Here is a 22,996-nt window from a genome sequence, read left to right on the forward strand (position 1 = left end):
GCCTGCCCACTTGGGATCATTAGTTTTCACAGTACACACAGTACCAGAAGATCCCAGTGCCTTGTATATACTCAGCTACAATGCAGTTGGTACCAACAATATAGAATGAGCTGGAGACTGTTTCTTCTTCAATGACTCTTTAAATAGGGAAGTTCATGCTCTTTTCCTCGCTACCTTTTTGGAAGAGTGAACCTTCCTCTGTGAAGAGGGTGAAGTCTCTGGAGATTGTTCTCCAGAGGGGTCTGTTGGCCAGGATCTCCATAAGTATAAGTTTGAGATGCAGGTCTCTATACTTTCTGGCATGAGCCTTTAAGTTCCTGCAGTAAGAGCATTTTTGTGGGATATGTGTCTCTCCTAAGCATCAGACACATTGAGAGTGTCCATCCAATACCGGAATCGCCTCCTGGCAGGAAAGACAACACTTGAAGGCCAGTGAACTGGGCATGGCTCCAATTCTGACAATTCATGCCTCAGGGTGAACATGAACTTTTCGAAGGGGTAGGAAAATATATGGATTTTTTTAACAAAAAAATTAATGAGTAAAGAAAAGGGTAAGTAAATCTAACTAGTATATTAAGACTACTCTAAAAAATTATTCTAAGCACTAAATAAAGCTATCAGTTTTCACACTACTGGGAGCTTTGTATCAGGCCAAGGATGGTTGAGAAGGAACTGGGGGGGCGGGAGGAGAGCTGGTCATGCATGCTAGAGAGTCACCACCAATGGCACGAGACAGGGATCACACATGTGCAACCCAGACGAGCACTGCTGTTGAAATTCTCCAGTCAAAGGTAGAGGGACACACATTCATCTGAAGTTGAACACTCACAGGGACAGTTCTCAAAGAAGTTTTCATTCTCTTTCACTAATTTCTCTCTCACTGATCCAATATCTCTTTATTGACTCTGACTTTTTAATATAAATTCTTGTCTCTTCCAGTGAGGTATCTGAATGGTTTGTCAGCATTCATATAATTTATTTTCTACCAGCAGTACAGCTTGCCTTAAAAGCAATTTATAGGTGGAGGCAAGTAGTAAAGCAACCAGTTGCAAATTCAGGTTGCCTATATATTCAAGCAAGTCTTTACTATTACTCTGTATTGTATATTTAACATTGATAATGCTGTGTAAGTATGGTTTACTGTGTACTTTACATGTAAGTTTATTTCATGGACTCTGTGTGTCATACAGATTGTGGAAATCATCCAGAAATATTACATCGACCATGATCTCTCCACCACTGAGAGGACAGCTATACAATCTCTGAAATCCAACAACCAGATAGCAATAAACTAGCACACAAAGGGGGTACCATCATAGTCCTTAGTCATGATAATTGTCACAGCCAGGACAAAGGTGGTCAGACTTAGTGGTCAGAACAGGAGTTGGGAGTCACGCTAAATCAGGTACTGGAAGGTCAAAGTCCGAGACAGGCCAGAAGGCAAATCGAGAATCAGGTGTCAGGAGGTAGGCAGGGTCAGGTTACCAGGAGATCAGGGTCAGGCTCCAAGTTACAGAAAGCCATCAAAGAGCAAAGTCAAGGACAAACCAGGGTCAGAAGCAAGAATCTAGGGTCTATCATGAGCAGAGTCTAAAGCAGACGCAGGCAGGTAGTCTGCATTGGTGTTCAGACAGCTTCCCATCATGGCTTCCTGGTTTAAGTACTGGTACCAGCCAATCTGTGGACTGCAAGGGGCCACCCTTCAGCTATGTCCTGCTGATCCCAGACTCACAGCATCCTCCTATAGGAGCCCAGCCTAAGCATCCAGTGGCAATGCAGAGGCATCAGCAGCCCAGAATCCACATGGTACTAGGTTCCAGCACTGCAGGTTCTTACAATAATCACTTCAATGAGGCCAAAAGGCAACCCTCTGACATCATCTACTACAAAGAACTCAAAGAAGACCCTACACTACAATTCACACTGGAATTTAAAGATACTATCAAATCCTTCCCTGCAAACTCTATAACCTCATCCCCCATGGACACACCCCGAAGCTTTTCTACATGCTTCCTAAGATACACAAACAAGGGAACCTAGGCAGACGCATCATATCTGGCCACATCTCTCTTTCTGAAGAAATATCAAGACTCATAGAAACTATCCTGAAACCCCTTTCCACATAAAGAACCAGTTTTCTCCAAGACATTGCTGACTTCATCTGGAAATTATGCAACATTAACAGCTTCCCCCAGAACACCATGGATGTCTCCTCTCTATACACCAATATTCTTCACTATGAAGGCATCACTGCATTCCTCAAATACTTGCAAGATAATGTAAAATGCTTGGAAATTCACCCTAAGTACATTGACAAACTCATCCATGTCATCCTCACCCATAACAACTTCATATTAACAACAAACACTTTGCCCAAACCATGTGTATTAGGATGGTTCCTCAATATGCCAACCTCTTCATGGACCACTTCAAAGAAGAATTTCTAGAAAAATGCACCATGAAACCAACAATATACCTGAGATATACAGTTGATATTTTTATCCTCTGGACAGATGACCTAAACTCCCTCATAAATTTCCACCACAACTTCAACAACTACCATTCATCTATAAGCTTTTCTCTAGAACACTTCCACACCGACATCAACTTCCTGGGTGCCTGGAACAATGACTATATACAAGAAATCCATGGCTCACCACACTTACCTCCACAGATCAAGCAACCACTTCAGACACAGCAAGTAAACTGTTATCTACAACCAGGTACTCAGATACCACAGAATTTGCTGTGAAGAGAAAGTCGAGGATTCACATTTTAGCATGCTTAAAACTGCCTTCACTAAACAAGGACACTCCACCAGAGAAGTAGATTGCATCATGGAATGGGCTGTCCAGATATCCTGGGAGAACCTGCTTCAATACAGAAAAAAAAAAAAATAAACATTGGCCTCACACCCCTAGTTGTCACCTGCCACCCCACCCTGGAATCCCTATGGGGTATCGTCAAACAACCATAACCCATAGTTGATGAGAACCACATCATGAAAGAAATCTTTCCCAACCCCCCTATTCTGGCATTCAGACAACCCCTCCATTTTGCCAAGCTCATCATAAGATGCAAGATCCTCATAGACCGGGACTCAAAGCGGCACCAGACCCTTCAAGAACAACAGATGCAAAACCTGCAGACATACCTCCACAAATCAAGATCCCTCACAACATACCTTTCAAGATTCATGGGTCCTACATGTGCCTATCACAACATGTGATGTACCTTATCCATTGAATCAAATGCCCCAACAATAACTGTGTGAATGACACTATACAATCACTACATATTAGAATCAACTCACACAGAAAAATGGTAAAAGACAAAAAAAATTATCACCCATAGGTGCACACTTTTCACAAAGCCTTCACTCTATATCTGACCCCTCAGTCCTCATTTTCAAAGAATACCTGCACAACACTGTTAAAAGAGGATCGTGGAAACTTAAATTTATAACTTTGCTAGACACCAAAAACCATGGACCTAATGAAGACATTGGTTTTATGGCTCATTACAACAATTTGTAACTCATCCTACTGCCCGGTAACTCTTAAGTGACCACTTTATTTTAAGTGATTTCCTACAGCAAGTGTGAACCCCTTATGCTTAACAACCTAACCCTCAACTAATCACTTCATTTTAAGTGGTCTTCTACAGCAGTGCTGCTCAAAGTCGGGCCACCACTTGTTCAGGGAAAGCTCCTGGCAGTCCGGGCCGGTTTGTTTACTTGCTGCATCCACAGGTTCAGCTGATCATGGCTCCCACTGACCGTGGTTCACCACTCCAGGCCAATGGGGGCTGCGGGAAGGACGGCCAGCCCATCCCTCGGCCCACACCACTTCCCGCAGCCCCCATTGGCCTGGAACAGCGAACCACGGCCAGTGGGAGCCGTGATCATCCAAACCTGCAGACGCAGCAGGTAAACAAACCGGCCCAGCCCGCCAGGGGCTTTCCCTGAACAAGTGGCAGACTGGCTTTGAGAAGTACTGTTCTACAGCATGTATGAACCCATTACACTTAGCAATCTGTCCCAACATGTATTTAGCTTAGACATGCTGCTTACCTTCCCCAGACTTGAAGAAGAGGTATGTGAAGCTCGAAAGCTTGTCCCTTCCACCAACAGAAGTTGATCCAATACAAGATACTACCTCACCTACCTTATCTCTCTCATACAGAATACTAGACATTACTATATATGTATCTAAGGCTGCAGAAAAGATGGCATGGTGTTCTATTATTTGAGATATAGTATCTGATCATACAGAATATACTAACAGGAGTAAAGGGTAGGAATGATGCAAGGAGCCCTGCCTCCACTTGCCTTTTGTAGCTCTTGTGCAAGGGCCAGAGACATCAGCAGCCTCTGTGCACTTTGGGTAGCACAGGACCTGCTGCATTCTTGCACCCCAATGTCATTCAAGTCACTGGAAAGAAGCATGGTAGGGTGGAGGCAGGACTACAGCTCATCTCCTTCCCTGCACTAGCCTTCAGAGGTAGTTGAACCTGTAGGAGGAAAGACATGGTACAATATGAGCTGAGACAGAGACTATGCTCCTTTGGGCTTCCCTTAGGATTTTTTATGGTATGATTCTTTACCAGTCTCTAACAAGAACTATGACTAGATACTACAATATAGCCCTTAACATTCTCTTGTTTGATTGATTTGGAGTATGACTTTCCTGAGGGGTGATTCCTGGAGAGTGCAGCAGCATCACCCTCCGGGTGTTGGAAGCTCTGCTGGTTTGAGAACAATTGGAAGTAGTATATACAATTTTCATAGTCTGGAAGTATTTAGTTGACACCAAAGACAGTAAAAAGAAAAGACTGTGTACGGAACATCTGATGAAATCTGCAGAGGATGTGGCATGAAAAATGCTATCTTAAGCTTTGTCTGAACAAGTTTGATTATGAGTGTACTATAGCAATCATGTCAAATGGATTCTTTAAAACACATTTTGGTAACCTTGTTCAGGGCATCCCAAACAGAAGATAAGTTATCCCAAGTCTCTAAAATACATAACCAAATATATATCTCTTATAAAGACTGAACAACTGCATTCATCTAGATTGCTCAGGCTTCATCCGTATTTAAGGTAATTGAGTGTGACTATCCACACACACTGTGTATAGCAGTCAGAGCCTAGGTCAGGTTTTTTTTCAGAAAATTGAGTCATATTTGCATTATCTTCATACAGGGTCACACAAACAGGCTGATTAAAAGAAAAGAGTTAAAATAAGGCACCTTAAAAATCAGTTTATATCTGTTGTTTGTGCATTATTCCTCTGTCTTGGCCCCCTTGTTCAGGGCTGATACAATTATAGGTATTAAGTTCAAATTTAAGCACTATTATTAAAATGACCTGGGAAGTGGGACAGCCTGGCTGCTTAATAGAATTCAACACATCGTGGGAGTCTAATCTTCAATACCTTATCCTGGACACCGCCTGTCTCTGATCCGCACCAACACCCTTTCTCCCAGCCCCCTCTCAGCAGCTCATCCTTTCTCCCAGCCCTAAGGAGGAGGAAGTACCTCTTCTGTATCTGAGACCATAGGGGCAGTAGCAAAATCCAGTGGCCTAAACACAAGACTGGCAGCCACAGACACCTCAGTTTAACACAGCTACTGCATGAGCCATGCTACCAGAGGGATGAGGCCCACACAGCAACACAGAGGAGCAGGCAATCCTTATCAATACCCCAGATCTGCAAGACTGATCCTTATGCTTTTTATGATTTTAAAGCCTATAAAATACCCTTTCAAACTAGGATTCTTTAATATAAAATCATCCATCATAGCTACTACCAGTTTGGAAGTGCTACAGGAGCTGGTTTTCTTACTCCTTAGTTCCTATTAGGGTTAGATGACATGGTGTTTAAAACACAGGAGGCTAACCAGAGCCTTGTCTATGTTAGTGCCTCCTGCTGTTGTTACCACCAGTATAACTGAACTGGTGATGCAAGGGTACAAAATTTTAGGGGAAAATTCTAGCATAGACACAGCTGAAGAAGATGAAGTTCCCATCATGCTTTGCGTAGAGAATGCAACCTAAGCTTTCTCCCCAAGCTTCATTATTCATAAAATTTTCCCTTCAGGAAATTTCTGTCCCTAATTCCCTCTGCATCAGAGACACGTTCCAACCCTCTAATGCAGCAGCTCCCATTGTCCTGGAGCAGCAAACCGCAGCCACGGGAGCCACGATCAGCCGAACCTGCGGATGCAGCAGGTAAACAAACTGGCCCGGTCTGCCAGAGGCTTTCCCTGCACAAGTGGCGGAACAAGTTTGGGAACCACTAGTCTAGTGTGGTGTTTGGGGTTAACAAACAGAGTCATTACTGATAACTCATGAAACTTTCTTTGGGGTTCTAGTACCATATTAGGCTGCCTCAACAGAGGACATGTCCATTCTTATGCAGAGTCTTAGAAAGATTACAAGGTTACAAGGTCCTCGCCACTACCTCCTAAGAGAGCCTACCCATCTCCTCCCCTATGTCCTGAGGTAATAACTAGAAATATGTACCATTTCCCTGTTCCACAAAGTGGAATGATCAGATGCTTGGGGAAGATTCTGTGAAATCCACCAAAAGAGAGCCTGCTGGGACAAGGGACAAAGATGACAAGCTATCAGAATGAAAAGTTCAGCCATTTCAATTGTAATATATTGATCATATGGTGTCTGAGCAACATTGCAGTTCATTGTATTCGTTACCTTGAAGCTTTGATCAATCTAAGGTCTCTCTGACCCAGCCTTTTCTGAAAATTAAAACCTCAGTAGACTTTTTTGTGGTTGCTTACATGGACTTGGCTTTTAAAACAGCACAAACTGGATTAAAATCTTCAATCCCATGATTAATAACAAATATTTTATGTCTTGTTGCTTATTCTCTGAATTTGTTCAGGACACATGTTCTAACAAAGTGTCCCCTCCACCCCCGCTAGATCATCGGATTCCTATTGGTGTTCCCTTTTGCCATGATGCCAGTTAAAAGGGCACTGTCATTTGGCATAGATCAATGGTGGGCAACCTGCACGGCCCATCAGGCTAATCTGCTGGCGGGCCACCAGACAGTTTGTTTACATTTGCACAGCCTCCCACAGCACCCAGTGGCTGTGGTTTGCTGGTCCCGGCCTATGGGAGCTGCTGGAAACAGCAGCCAGCACTGCTTTCTGCAGCTCCCATTGGCCAGGAACAGCAAACCGCGGCCACTAGGAGCTACAGGCAGCCATGCAAATGTAAACAAACTCTCTGGTGGACCTCCAGTGGATTACCCTGATGGGCCACGTGTGGCCCACAGGCCACTGGTTGCCCACCACTGGCATAGATCCAAAATTAAGGTATAAATAAGAAAAACACAAAGGGTAAAGTTTTCAAAAGCATCCAGGTGACACAAGAGTCTAAGTCCCATTGACTTTGAATGAGTTATAGGTTCCTGAGTGCCTGTCACTTTTGAAAAGGAAACAAATTCTTAAGTCAGCTGTGCTCTTTTAAAAATGTCCCAACCTAATTTTAATAGAAATGTCTTCATACATTAAAAAATTAGTGTTTGATTGAGATGTAGCCAGTATTCTGCAGTTTACAGCTGAGACTTCCCAACATTGTACATAAGAAACTGAAAGTGAAACTGACTAGGGACAGATATGATACTCATTTGTCTATTTTTATTGTCCAAGAAGAGTGCAATGCAAAAAAGCAAGCAGCATAAAAAGTTGGAAAATAATCACATTATTAAAAAAACATTCAGTAAAAATCTATGGTATTATTAGAAATTAAAGAGGTTTTTCTAAAAAAAAATAGAGGATTAATCTGCCAGTGTTTCTTTATATTAAAAGTGTTGTACAGACAAAACTACATGGTGTTGCATGACCTTTAGGAAGATAAGACAAAAAACAGAAGTTCACCACAGGGCTGTTGAATCTTGCCTTCTCCTATTACAAGCAACCCTATCATACAATTGCACTTATAAATTTATCCAGTTCTCTTAAAACAAACTGTTATTTAGCTCCACAACTCCTAGTGGGAGCCTGTTTCAGAACCTCATCCCTCTCATTTCCAGACTGAATTTATTCATGGCCGGTTTATATCCAGGTGTTCTTGTGCTAACATTGTCCTTCAGCTTAAATAGCCCTTCAATCTCCCTGATATTTACCCCCTGGTAATTGTATGGTCACCCCACACAGGATTAGAAGGAGTTAAGATAGCCAGCCAGGCAGGCCAGTTAACTCTACAGGGTGCCCCTGGAGGAGGAGCCAGGGAGCAGGGAACTAATTGAAAACAGGCTTAGCTGTGCAAGAACAGGTGGGGCCTGTATAAAGCCAGCTAGTAAGTAATAGAAAGGGACTGTTGTGGAAAGTTTCAGCAAAACAAACTGCAATCACTTTCTAGGAAGGAGGGGTTTTGAGCTGATACACCCAGAGAGAAAAGGGTAATAATTAGGCATAGTAGGAAGTAGTCCAAGGAAGAATTAGTGAGGGCTGAGTGAGGAAAATCCAGAATTGCTAAGCTGAGGGTTCCTGGACTAGAAACTGAGGTAGAGGGCAGGCCCAGGTTCCCCTATCAGTTCCTGCTAGGGTAACACCAAGGGAGTGGAAGGGAAGACTGTATAGAACTGTTAGGGAGAAAAGATTTTGCTACCCCAGAAGGCGGGGGACATTGAATGACCTAGCCAGAGGGCTGAGTCATGAAGAGGACACTGTAGTTCCTAGGGCTGAGAGAGGGGCTGCAGACCAGAGAGACAGAGTGATTGTGTCCAAACACTGAACAGGGGTATTCACCTCAAGAACTAAGCCCTGGAATAACCAGGAGGAGGCATCTGATCAGGGGTGAGTGGTGTCCCCCAAGACACTCCAGATGTATTTATAGAAAGCAGTCCTATCCTCTCTCAGCTTTATTTTTGCTAGACTAACAAACTCTGCCAGTCTCCTCTCCTAAGATAGGCCCTCCAGTCTCCTGATCATCCTAAAAGCTCTTCTCTTCACCTGTTCCAGTTTAAATTCATCTTTACAGAAGTTCTCTGTCATGGCCACCATTCTTCTAGCCAAAGAAGACTGGGGTGGACTCCTTTTGGAGCTCATCAATACTGTTATTTAATCAATTAAATGTACTCTCACTGTCCAGTGGATTAGAAACTGAGCACAGTTGTACTAAAGAGCTCTAGGTGCTAAGCAGCTGAGTCAGCCTTAAAGAACTGTTTTTTATTTCTGCAAAAAAGTGCTGGTGTTTTGATGGACTGCAATTGGCTGAATTATCCATACAGGTGGAGTAAGTTGGTTAAGAAAAATCTGGATATATTACAGACATGGGGTTGATCTGGTGGATGAACCTAAACTTCTGTACTTTTGGGTTTGGCAGAGCTGATATCTCCATAAGATGATATTAGCCTGGCAAAGTCATCATATTGTGAAGCCAGTCAAGGAGCCCATCACCAGAGAGCATGTAGCAAGTGAAACCAGCTGAGCTGGGAAGCAGCTAGCAGAGAAAAGTCATCTATTTTAGGGTTGTAGCTACACTATAGAAATGTGCTATTGTGACCTACACCACAACTGGGTATCACTACTAGCCGTCTGACTTCTGATGCACAGAGCACACCATGTTGACATCTATCATTAGTTTCAGGATTAAAAAACCTGTGAATTGTTGCATCTATACCACAATGCCTCACACAGCTTCCTTTGATCAAATGCATGATCTGTATGGTTTATAACTCAAATATGAACCAACTATCTTGTTTTTTCCAAAGGATGTTTTCAAATGGTTCTGTCCTACATAAGGGGAAGGACTTATATATGCCATTATATTTGCTCATGTCAAGGGGTGGAATCAGCCCCAAGCCAGTGTTGGACTGACTTTGGGTTCATTACAATGAACACCGTCACATAGGAGAGAATTTACTCTATTTAGTAACTTCTATGGTTTGAATTATGGTGTCATTTAGTTTTTGATTGTTGCTTTTGTTTTATATGGCTGAAGTAATTAATACGTGACTTTAATTGTGAATCTCAAGATATTTTCTGTGTTTTCTTAAAGCCCAAGCTCCTGGATTCATGTGAGAATCCCAGCTTCCATTTAATATAAGAAGTTTCTAGCTTCTTTTGTAGAAAAGCTTGAAAATGTGATCTCAGTGTACCCATAAGACACAGAACACAGGAGGTAAATAAAACAAATCCAAAATATATTCTTTACATATCAGGATCTTTAAACCAGTCACATCATTTTGGGGCTCGACTTGTGACATTTGAATGCTTGGGATTGGCAATACTTCAATAATACTTCTGTGATGCATAGTACATAGTAGGCATACAACAACAATTGGAACTCTCAATGTTTCCATTACAAGCAGGTTCTGGCAGTTCATGGAGAAGAACAGCAATCATTCTGTTGTACAGCCAACCTACATAATCACCCTGGGTTGAGCTCCTAACATGAAATCAGCCCCACTGATGGCCCCTGCCCCAAGAAATTTACAATCTAAGCAGGCTCCTTGGGGCGGGAACAGTCTTTATTTCTGTGTTCGTGTGGCACTTAGCACAATAATAAGTCCTGGTCCATGAATAGGGCTCCTAAATGCTATGGTAATACAAATAAATAATAGATGTTAATTGGGGGAGGGGGGTTACTATGGATTTCAACAGGGCTAGGGTTTCACCTCAGAAGTGTAAACTACTAAAGTTGCTGTTGTAATATCATGACACACACTCCACATATGGCTCTTGATTAACATTTTAGCTATCAGTAGAACACTAAGCAGAACGTTCTTGTGCTCTTCTCCCCCTTCCCTCTGTTGTTTCATGGCCTACATGTAGGTCTGGTATTTTTCTCTTGCAACCGAAGTGGTGGTGCTACATTCTAACAATAATAGTGTTTTAGAGATGAGGCCTCCAGGCATGATATGAAAAATGTATTATGCATAAAACACATGTAATGAAGGTTAAAGTAACAACAAACCAGATGAAAGGGTTGAATAATCAAAAAAAATCCTCCCTCTTAATCTATGCACTCCAGTAACACCTGCTGTTAAGGACCTAATTAAGTAATTTGTTTCAATTCAGTATATAGTCAAATGCCTGTACCTTCAATGCAAAGACCTCCTCCAGGCAAGGGTTCCTAGTGTGTGACTCTGTTTGTGAAGTTCTCTGCAGCTAAAAAAGTCCTTTAGCCTGATCAGAAGCCCTCACGGACTAAAGTCTTCCTTGCTGTTTCATTTAGCCAGCAAGCTAGTCAGTAGCCCCTTCTGATTTATAAAACAACAGAAACTTTCCATCACCCCGCCTCCCACTTCCAATTTCAGCATAGTCAGGATGTAGAAAATTGGCACACAGCATGAACACACAAGGTTAATGGCAAAACATGCCATTCCCAACAAGTTCAAATTCATCCATAGGATAGAGTGCTTGATCAAAGAGCAAATGTTAGGAAGAAAGGGCACTGTAGGGAAACAATCATTTGCTTTTTACATGGATGATTGATTATGTACTCCCACAGTGGCTATTGTGAAATAAAACACTAAACTAGATATCCCACGTTCAACTAATCTATAGTTGTATTTTCTGTGTCAGTCCAGCTACATGCATTCTTCCAGAAGACAGAGCTAAAGTGTACCACTGTAAATGCCCCGTGGTAATTCAGTGCAAGGGATGCCATGATGATCTCTGAAAGTATTTTGGTTCTTCATTGATGGAGGGCAAGGAACCATTTTAAGTTATATTAACACACGATATTTTATTCAGCCAACACAAGCCTGAAGAGGGCCTTGTATAACACAACTCAGTCAATTCTCAGTAACACAGAGGCCACTTTTTAACTATTCTGGTGGCCAAGGGAAAGGATATGATCACAGGAGACCGTGAGAAGCTGAGCAGAAGCTAAACTGCTCTAGCTTACACCAGAAGCTAGGCAGGCTCCTCAACAGCCCTAGTATTAGGAAGTGGAAAGATCACTTAAAATGCCCCCAAAGTCCCACTTCTTTGCTCAGAGAAGGCACCGAGGAGCTTCTTCCTTCTATTGATACAATTCTTTTCAGCTTGGGTGGTAATATAGATATCCTAATTTTTAAAAAATACATATTGTGCTAACCTAATCTTATATTACCAAGGCATGACCAATCAACACCGTGAGCACTCTAGTTACATGTTCTACCTCTGTCCCCTGCCCTCTATCTGGATGAAAGCCAGGTGCCAATAACTTCAATAGAACCAAGAGGTAACTCTGGTTTTAGACGTGAGCTCATCAGAGCACAGACCTTGCTTTCCTTTCTTCTTGGAAGCTGCCTACTGGATTTGTCATGACATTGCACCAGTGTCAGACTAGTATACTTTTTAAAAAACTGTTTCATTTTAAAGCTTAAATATATCTAATGGAGAGTTTATTTGGAATTTTCTTCGTGTGTGTGTCTCACTTCCCTCATTTGTGTGAAAGGATAGACAGCTGCTTGGTATGAAAGTCTGCATTCAGTTTCAACCACTTTATTGTCCAAATTTGCTGTGATTGCAGAATGTCGTCATCTTGATGACTTAGCAGTGCAAGGGTGATGATATCGGTAACTTCCATCTGCTCTCATCTATATAGAACTGTCTATTTTTAAATCACTACTTTTAAATCACTATTTTTATCTGCCACTTTTAAATCACTAACTGGCTGAGGAGCTGTTCATTGTCCTGGGTGCTGTCTGATCATCCTGATGGTTTTGGCCGGATTTTGCCATGGCATGTCAGGTTTGACAAAGAAGGGGAACAGATGACATCGTCAGCCAAGTTCTTCTTCCCTCTGATGTTATAAACAATGAATCTGGCAAAGACTATTGTCTCTTAAAGCACTGCTTGCAGGCATGACTGGAGCTAAGCACACAGCATGTATGCTACAATATAGTTTGTTTCCTAAGGCTAAAATGTCTTATTACAACAAGCAGATGCTTTCAGCAGGACTCTTAACACACTTGTATACTTTGAGAGAATATGGCTGAAATTTTCAAAGCTGCTTTGGGAATTTAGATGCTCAAGCAGCACTGGAAAACTCTGCCTATAACTATAGTGTCAGGAGGGGACTAGATTAGCCAGTGTGTGCATCAATTTCCATTTTCTATCTATATCACTGCTCAGAGGGCCTTTGTTAGATATATTTAACTAATTACATATTAGGATCTTTGACTCCTTCAGCAGCTAGAATCACATTGCACTTTTATTCACTACGGAATAAAGGATTGTGTTGGGGTTGAGGCACAGGACTTGGACTTGAGTTCTGAGTTCTGACCCTTCTTTGCTACAAAATTTCTTCATGATCTTGGGTAAGTCTCACTGACTTAAAGTTTCAAATGCATCTTACACCTTTAGATATCCTACTTCAGACACCTGGGGCTTGATTTTCAGAGGTCAGGAGCAACAACTAAAGTCTGTGGCAACTGTGAGTGTTTGGCACTCAAAGTGTGTCAAACTGGGCATCCAAAAATGGAGGTATTGAAAATCAGAGGTTGCTCTAGAAAATGGGGGGCCTTAGTCTCTGTGCCTCAGTGTCTCCTTCTGTAAAACAGTTGTAATACTTCCTTATCTCAGAGGTTTAGTATATCTTCATTCATTAATGTTTGTGAGGTGCTCAGACACCAGTTATGAGCACCATCGAAGTGCTTATGAATAAAAATGAATTATATCATAATTGTTTATTTTATTCTTTTAAAGAATTCAAAAAAATAAGAGACTAACGTAGGATTGAAACCTGCTGCTGCGCCACCAGAGTGTCAGCCCTCCCTGTCAGCAAGAGCTGTAAAGCCTGTGGAATGTCAGCAAAAAGCTTTTTGGGGTTATATCTGTGATTTTTAAACATCTCTTCTCCCCAGCAGTCTGATCTTAGGATCCAATAGCAGTAGGCAAGACTAGCTTAGTTTAATATTTTCCACCACCAGCAGGGCTCCACTCCAGACTTTAGTATCTACTATTAAAATCTTAAGACTCTCCACATGGCTGCCTAAACAGGAAAGTGTACAAGACAGTGAAATATAACAAAATCACTGAGAGAAAGCCACAACAAGGTAAATCTTGCCAATCCATAAACAAAAGGAACTAAACTTTGCAGTCAGAAATCTAAGCTCAATTCTAATTAATCCCTTTAGGTGTAAATTATTAACTGTCACTTAAAACAAAATGAAGCAGAAGAACAAGAGGTTTGACTTTTCACTATTTCCAAAGAATTCTTAATGTGTAATCTGAAGTTTGGGTACAGTATACATTCAGTTATATATCGGGGCAATTTTTTCCCAGACTTCTCATATAATTTTCATAATACTTTTGTTGCGTACATTTGTGATCAGTGGAAAGAAGAAAATTATCATAATAGGAAAGGTTAGTTCAATTATTACTTTGTCTCCAATTGACTCCAAAATATAGAAGTGCTTTTATCAGTGAGAAGTCCCTTTGACATGCAGAAATTAAATATTGTACAGCTACTGTGTTGGACCTCATCATTTCATTAGCAAAGTCACTTGATATCCGGATATGGCTATATTATTACTCTATATCTATTACTAAGTCCATCTTGGTAAAGAATAAAAGGCAGAGGCATATCTGCTGTAATCTTGAATTAGTTATTCTTCTGATGTGAGGAGTCAATTTTTAAAAAAAAATTCTCTGAATTACTTGAAATATCATTTACAATCAGATTTAACGACTAAGACTTGCTGGGCTGGCTTGCTTGCTTTCTGCAATACCAATGCACACACAAATGGATAATTAAACTTGCCCTTTTCCCTGTAATTCTGCTATCTTGTTTTACATTTTGAATGTATTTGTCATAAGACTTGTTATTAAAAATTTTCATTATGGGTGAGGGAGGGGAGAAGTTGTGTTAAGCCCCAGCCCTGTAAAAAGTTGTGCCATGAATGACTTCAATAATTCATTAGTGAAAATCAAAGCCTAGAACACACAAGAAGCTTGGATTTTTCTAAATGAAAAATTGTTACCTGATTGTGCAACCCCTGCTGAAGCTAGTGAATGTAATTAGTCCAATTGAAGACAAGGGCCCTGATCCAGCGCATACTTATGCACATCCTTACCTTACTTATGTGAGTGCATGCTTGCAGAGTAAGAGCCAATGAGACCACTTATGTGAGTCAGGGCTCGACACCATGAGTAAGATCTGCACGATCTGACTAGGGTTTCCTGTTCTCTTCTGCAAGACATGGAGAGGACAAGAACTGGGATGGTAGACAATTTTTCCCCCCAGGACTGACGGCAATCCGACCCTAAATATCGCTGTTGGTTTTGGTTTGGTTTTGGTTTTTACTGGTTTAAATGACAGCAGATTAAGCAAAATAGGTTCAAGTTTGATCATTTTTCTAGCTTCTTGACACTCCAAGGTAGAATTTATAATCCTTAAAAATGTGCCTTACCATATTTGAAACTGCGGGTTGGGGGGGGGATATATTTAATTTATGGTAAGTTTAACAGTCAGACTTCTCAATGTATATTTTTCCAGCACTAAGCTTTAGAAATGGAACATTTCATCCATAAAAAAAAAGTTACACACAGATGCTATGATTATCTGTAACATTTTGACAGACAATAACACATTTTAATAAAAGCAATTTAAATAGGCTGAGTGGGACCTAAGAGAGCTAATATAAGATTTAATGCTCTTTAATATTTGGTTACATTTTCTCAGGAACCTGTGGGACTGATCTTGTGAATACCTAACTACACTTCATCATGTACCTGATTTAACATCCTCTTGCACTTTGACATAGAAATCCCCAGGCTACTTTATTTTTTTGTTAAAAGATTAGTAGAACCAAAGTTCCAATAATTCTCTAACCTCTGAAAGCTGCAAAAGTGCAAAGTATGGAGATTAATACTGCTGTAAATACCTTGTTCTCTTAATCTATCCTATTCCCTTTTAATTATTCATACAGTTGTTCTGTGCATGCATTCTGCAATTCTGGACCTATGCTATTTGATACAACATCTACCATTCACCTACCATTGCTTCTAAATTATGTTCCAAAACCTAACCTTTCATTTTAAAGACGAATTTATTTCTAGCCTTCATGGTTGCAAACTCCACCTTGAAAATGTGAACAAAAGTAATAAAAAATATATACATATAACATTTAACTGTGGGACACTATAAAACTAATTTAATATCAGAATAAATAAAATAGAGCAGTAAAGAGAATGTATTATTTATTCTGATATTTAATTCATGGAAGACCTCCATTTAAAAAGATGCAGAATCTCCAGTCTGCTTCCCTGGAGTGTCACTGTAGCCAGAGACTTTGCAGTAGAATTTCCTTCCAGGTTGCAGGGCAATATATGGAGCCTTTTATAGTATATGGTACATCATGCCTTACAGTATATGTTATTTCTTGCATCCAAGTAGAAACAAAACATGCAGGTCTACTGGCTTCCCATGTTCACACTTTTAATGCTTTAGATACTTAAGTAAGTGAAAACCTCATTCTAAAACATTAAACAAGTGTTTATGTGGTTCTACCTTCCTTTGAGCCGGATAGTCCCTGATCTGTCAAGTGCATCCAATGAAGGGCACAAGTAGCCCATGGCACCCCCCATCCCTCCTTCCCTGCACAAGAGATAGGATCAATCATATAATAGTCCTTGCTTTCAGAAGAATGTAATGATTTCTTTCTGCATGCACCTTCTGGGATAGAATCCATTCCAAAGGGCAGGAAGATGGCAGAACCGCTCTGCACAGGCTCACATACCATGAGGAGCTAGCTTAGGCATAACAAAGCCTGTGCCCTCCCCCTGGAGTAGTGTGACAATGCAGAGCAATGTTTTAATTGCACAGTCGGACATTATATGAGTCAGATGGGGAGGTGGGGGTGGAAAATCTCAGAAAGAGATGGCGGTACAGCATCAGATCTCATAGGTGAAGTTTCTGCTAAGATCAGAATGCTATTTTTCTAGTATCTTTTAAAAAAAATATTTGCACTAAAAGAAATAAAATCTGATCAGTACATTGTTTAAACAGGCTAAATCTGCAACCTTTGACTCATAATTAATACATATTTATGATGCTTGATTGATTTGAAGTAATCCGTGTAGCATCCTGAGTGCTGTGACAGGAGTGGAAAGTGTGAGTGAGTGCTTTATTTATTATTATTAAATTTCAATATGCAGGAGAAGTTAAAATATTGAACTAGCAAGCTCTGTTTCATTGAATTCGAAGTTTTGTTTTTTTTTACTTCTAGCTTAAAATTTACTACAGTTTCCCACTCCCTATGCTGAGAATTGCACATACCCCAAAGTGAAGTTGAGCTGGATTTGAAGGTCACATGGACATACCTGTTACCCTGAAAAAAGGACTGTGGCATCGCTAGAATAACTGCCTATCACCACCTTAGTCTATCCCTCTCGAGGTATATGTTTCTGGGGCAGTTTAGGAAATACACTAGAGGACACGGATATAACCTTCTGATAAAACGATCAACATAGACAGTATTATTTTTCAAAAGTCTCTTTTTATTAATGTTACTAAATTCTACTAAAAGTAAAAATCAGACAAATCCATTATTGCAAGTTAAAGAGCATCTGAACAGCCATAACATACAGTTCAAATGATACTAAGTGGATACGGTCCACTACAGGTGGCCAGTCTGTAAAAGGTCTTGGACAGCAGTTCTTACTTTGCACTTTAAAGTTCACATAGGAAAATTGCAATTAATAAACATTGTTTCACACACACACACTTATACACCATACTACTACTACTACTACTGTGCTATACTGTGATTGACTAGTAAGCTTACTTCATCTGTTTGTTATCTGTATCGCTGCCATAAATGTTATGGGTGCTGAGGCTAGGAAGCTGTGAGGCAGCCATGGGTGCTTTCTTCAGCAGTGTTCTCAGGATTCTAAACCATCACTCTCTCCTCAGAACTCCTAACGGTCATCACTCCCTCCTTCCAGCAGCTCTTCTGTCTTCTCGGTCTCTCTCTCTCTCTCAACTATCTCATTTGCCTGCCTTATATACTATTCTATCGGTAGCGAGACCTTTACTGAGCATGCTACAGATCTGATCCTTAGCCTCATGTTATCTTTAGCCTATTTTTGCTCTGTGCATGCCCATCAGTTTGTAACCTTCAGTAACCTTTAGCATTCTATGCTGTAACCTTTAGTGATCCATAGCTTTTGCTATATGACCCTTAGTAACCTTTAGGCCTATAGTAACCTTTAGTTGTTTACCATTTTAACTTTCTATTGGGTATGCTCAGTCCATAGATACTTTGTGGCCACACCTCATTCAACTTGTAGTGATTATGTGCTCCATAGCATCCAATTAATACACATCCTGCAAATTTTCAGTGGTGAAATGATTCGTGCTTATTTTAAAATGAAAGCTAGGGATGTAAAATGGAGTTTATGAAATTTTCCCAGTATCATACCATGGTCCAATCCAGACTAATGAGCAGCTGTGTTTACAGCCTTGGGTGCCTTACAATGCTGTGCTGAAGGAGTTCCCACTTGGCTGCTCACAAACAACCTTCCAGCATGCAAGCCACACCCTAAGTGTTTGTGTGTAACTGCAGCCTGCCAGCCATACTTGGATTACACTCTTGCTCTCGCTAGCCTTGGTTATACTGCAGGGTGACCCCAACACACTCCCAATCTTAGGTTTCCCCCCAGAAATGTATGTCCTGTACTGCACAGTCCTCTTCTGGACAATACAAGTTTATATAAAGTCAGTTATTTCTTTAAAAGAAACAATTTGTACAACTTGCCACCCCAAATGGCATTTCCCAGACATTTCAATTTTAACATATAGGATTAGATAAAACAATAGAACAAATTTATTAACTACAAAGAGAATTTCAGTGAGTTCAAGTAATGAAGTATAAAAGTCAGAAATGGTTGCAAGAAAAATAAACATAAAATACTGCTAGTGCCTAACTTATCAAACTGTGTTAAATTCAAAGTTTTCTCATCACATACTTTTAGCAATCTTACTGACCAAACTTCTTAGGTGAGGACCCCTTGTCTCAAAATCCAGTGAATGCTTCCTTTTGTCATTTCAGGTATCATGAATGATGTATGGAGGGAGATGACTCTCTTTATTGCTTAAATATAAATTAAGCAAAGCTCACGTGCCTTTGTTTAAGACAGACACGTTCCAAACTGAGGGTGGCAAACATGTGCCAATAACACCATACTAGGGAATTTCATATATCATGTTGCCCCACATTATACCAGGACAACAATGACCAACAAATTGAATTTTCAACTGATTCTTCACAAGGCCACAGATGACTTCCTGAGTTCCCTTCCAACCCTGATATTCTATGATTCTATGAAAGCATACTTTCTTCAAAGATTATTGCAATAGTGTGTAGAGTGTGAACAGAGGGGTACATTCGGTCACACATCCCAAAGTATATACACTACAGTGCTCAGATGCACACTAGCGCCATCTCTGCTTATTAAAGTGGACAGTTACTGACATCATAAGATCCTGACAGAGTTTCCATTAACATACAGTGGTTAAATCCAATCCTATGGTAGGAATTAGAGAATAAAGAGTCCTGATTGCCAGACTCTTCTTTCACAGTAAAATAGTGAAAAGCAGGAGTAACTCCATAGAAGTCACTGGAGTTGATGCTTTCTCACAGATGAAAGTGAGAGGAAAATTGGGTCCACTGAAGTCCAGTGGTACTCAAATAATAGCAACATTTTTTTTCTATTTCCAGGGCATGATTTTCCCCCCAAGTCTGTAACTGTTATCAATTTAGTGCCAATTTTAGACACTGGGATCAAAGGTGAATTGTGGTTTTGTGGGGCCCTGGGCCAGAGCAAGTGGTGGCCCCTCCACACCCCTTCTATCTGCAGTCCCTCCCTGCCCTCATCTCCCTTGGCACTCCTGCCGAAGTGCCGGGTCAGGACATGGGTGCTTGCCTGGCAGGAGCACCAGGTGGACAGAGTGGGGCAGGCCTCCACACCCCGACCCCACTGTCCAACAGATTGCTGGATGAGTGGAATGGGTCAGCATTGGGGCACCCCATTAGCCAGGGTCCCTGGGCACGGGCCCTGTTAGCCAAATGGCTAATCTGCCACTGACTGAGATATATACTGTATGTGACTGGAAATTTTATGGCTTATCACCCAGTGTGGATCACCAGTGAAATGCACCTCATTTTGGAATCTACAAATGGAAACAGCTTCCCTTTCGTTGTGGACAACTGGAAAAACATGAGCATAATTTTTCCTCAGAGCAAATATACTACATTACTTTCCTATACCTCCACTGCAACCCTGATTGAATTTCCATAGTCACTCCACCAGTGAGGTATAAAATGTCTCTAACTCCATGAAAAATGCTATTGGAAGAAAATGCAAGTTGGAATCAGGTATTAGTTTTTCCACCTAAACAGTTTCAGAATGAAACATGTTTGCAAAATCAATACTCTAATGAAATACACTAACATACATCCAAATTCAGCAAGGTTTCTCTAGATGACCAGTGAATGCCGCTAGCAAGCTAAGAATGTTATAGTGATATCACCTAACCATTCTTCAAACTCTTAACTCCCTTTTCATCTTACCTCCTTTACATATACCACAACACAATCTCTAATTTGTTACAGTAGGGTTACATAAGAGGGGATGTCAAGGATTATTTAAAGGGAAAAATTAATATTGACGTGTTTGTTCGGGGGGATAACAAAGAATAACATGGACTTTACAAATAGACATAATAAATAATATAAAACACAGATCATATTTAGGACCTTATTCCAACATTGAGATTATATAATGTTTGTATAGTACTTTCAGCATGTCAGCGCTAGCTAGTATTACTATTTACCTGCAGTAGCAGCATGTTACTGTAAACCAAGAGTTTCCTGCCATTTCACACTAGTCCATGTGCCTTACACCTTTCTCATATCTTCTACCTCTTTCCTGCTTTTATTGTCTCTGCTTTCAGCTCCATCAACTTAGCCATGACTAACCGGGCACCATGTGCATGTGGTGTCATCTGTAACGATTCATGTGTGCCTGGGACTCTGCCTATTTGGTTTTGCTGGAAAGGGGTATTGAGTATTACAATGTTTTAAAAACAACTAATTTGATCACACTCAGCAAACTCAAGCACATTCACTCACATCTTTGTGTAAAATCTGAAGTGAGGGTGAAACAAAGCAGTCCTGAGGAATCACCATCTAACATTTCCCTTTTGTTTGGATGTAAGAAGCAGATGGCTTTTGAACCGTACCGCTACAGTACTGTCAGAATGATGAATTATTACATCACCAGCAGTACTGAGTGGGGTCAGATCAATTATATCCCTTAATTCACCCTGACCAATAAGTATTTGAGTACATGTCGTTATCCACTCCTAGAGCACTGGTAACCTATTGAACTTCAATGAATCATCTCTGTCTGCACTGCAATACAGAAATCCATCCCCATCCTTGCTCAGACTCAGAAGAACTTTTTATGAAATACAGTCTAGGAATCTGGAGTGCAATCATACACACAAATGCCATTTATTTCAATTGAAACTGATCAATTATTTTAAGATATGCAGTGGTTTTCCACAACACTTCCTTATCAGTTTGTGTGAGCATCTTATATGTTGGCTCCTATTAGCATCATCAGTTATGTTTAGAGGCAAATTTACCACACAATACAAAAGCAGGGCCACAGACTTCCTTGCCCTCTGTGATGCAGTGTGTTACCTCAAAATCTCTGTTAAAGAATAATAAGGAGGTGACATATAAATAACAGGTTCAACTCCTACCAGCATCTATCAACTGGGAGAGATAGAAATCTGTGTGCCTCCTGCCCATGTTACATTGAAATAAAGGATACAGAGAGAGAACCTTAAACAGAAAGAAGATTTATTAAGGGATAGTTACAACTGGGGGGGAAGATCTACTAAAGGGATCACAACAAATACCCAAGGATAGATTCCAGCAAGGGGCATAAAGCCCAAACCCTTCAACTGTCCCTTGGTTAAACTATTAAGTGCCCGGAAAACAATTACTGTCTCTTCTTCACTGCAGATGGAGGTTACCGGCAACTGATAGACCATCTCAGAGTCTCAGGAACATCAGAGGACCTGGCTCTCTACCGTCAAAGCAGGAGATCAACAGATCTGGGCTGATGATGAAGTTTTCACTGGATCCTTTGATGGATTCAGGTACTGGGTAAGCGCTAAAGTCCTTGGCAAGTGTTAGTGGCCAAAGTCTTGATCCGATGCCAACGCAAAGAAACTGGATGTGGCTGCCTCGATGGTGGACAGACCCTGCGTTTTCATTGACGGTTCCTTATGTGCTCTTTGTGGCACGAATTCCTGAGGCACACTCTGGCAGACACTGTCCCCAACTGGTTCCAGCCAGCTCTCAGTCCCTCACGTTCTGGTGGGAAACAGAGTTTTGACAGGAAAATGCCGTGAAGAAAGTATACCAATGTAAGCGGGGGAATGGGGAACTTTCCTGGCTTCTGTACTACACCGGTGAAGAGGGCTAGCGAAAGGATCTGAGTCCTCACTCCCACTTTCTTTACCCAGAGACCTCCCTGTCCTCGAGGACTCCCTTTCCACTCTCCTGTCTGGCAGAGTCCTTGTAACCCCAACAAGGCTGGGCCCAGGATTCCTGGGGGGCTCGGCCCCCAACCCTGCTGTGGTCACCTAGGACAGGGGCTAGGGTGTCCCTACTCTGGGGTATTCTCTCTGCACTGGGCACTTCCCTGACCCACTGATAATTACATACAATTTAAAACAAATACAAGTTATTTAATCAACAATTAATTTTAAAAAGAATAAGGAAAAATGGGAAAGGTTAAAGAAAAACACATCACCCCATTCTGTGGCAGGGAACATCACAAACAGTGTCTCTGGAACATCAGTGCAGTTCACAGTCTGTTCCTTGTAGGTCCCAGGCCTCCTTCTCAGGCCCTGGCTGTGCTGCAAGGATGCTGCAGGTTGGACACTTGCTCTGGTGGTGGCCACATACCCCCAGGCTTTGGGTGGTGGGACCCTTCTTCCCAGCATCA

At 41.2% G+C, this 22,996-nt stretch overlaps 1 long non-coding RNA gene across 1 annotated transcript in view; it reads left to right on the forward strand.

Moving 5' to 3' along the window:
* The window catches only part of LOC127053615 (uncharacterized), a 49,751-nt gene extending 27,098 nt beyond the window's left edge, over positions 1-22,653 (forward strand). Inside the window, exon 3 of the long non-coding RNA XR_007775090.1 lies at positions 22,006-22,653. This is a non-coding gene — a long non-coding RNA (uncharacterized LOC127053615). The remainder of the gene's footprint in view (positions 1-22,005) is intronic.
* The last annotated feature ends 343 nt before the right edge of the window (positions 22,654-22,996 follow it).

The sequence above is a fragment of the Gopherus flavomarginatus genome, chromosome 6 (genome assembly GCF_025201925.1).
Source record: "Gopherus flavomarginatus isolate rGopFla2 chromosome 6, rGopFla2.mat.asm, whole genome shotgun sequence".
NCBI lineage: Eukaryota > Metazoa > Chordata > Testudines > Testudinidae > Gopherus > Gopherus flavomarginatus.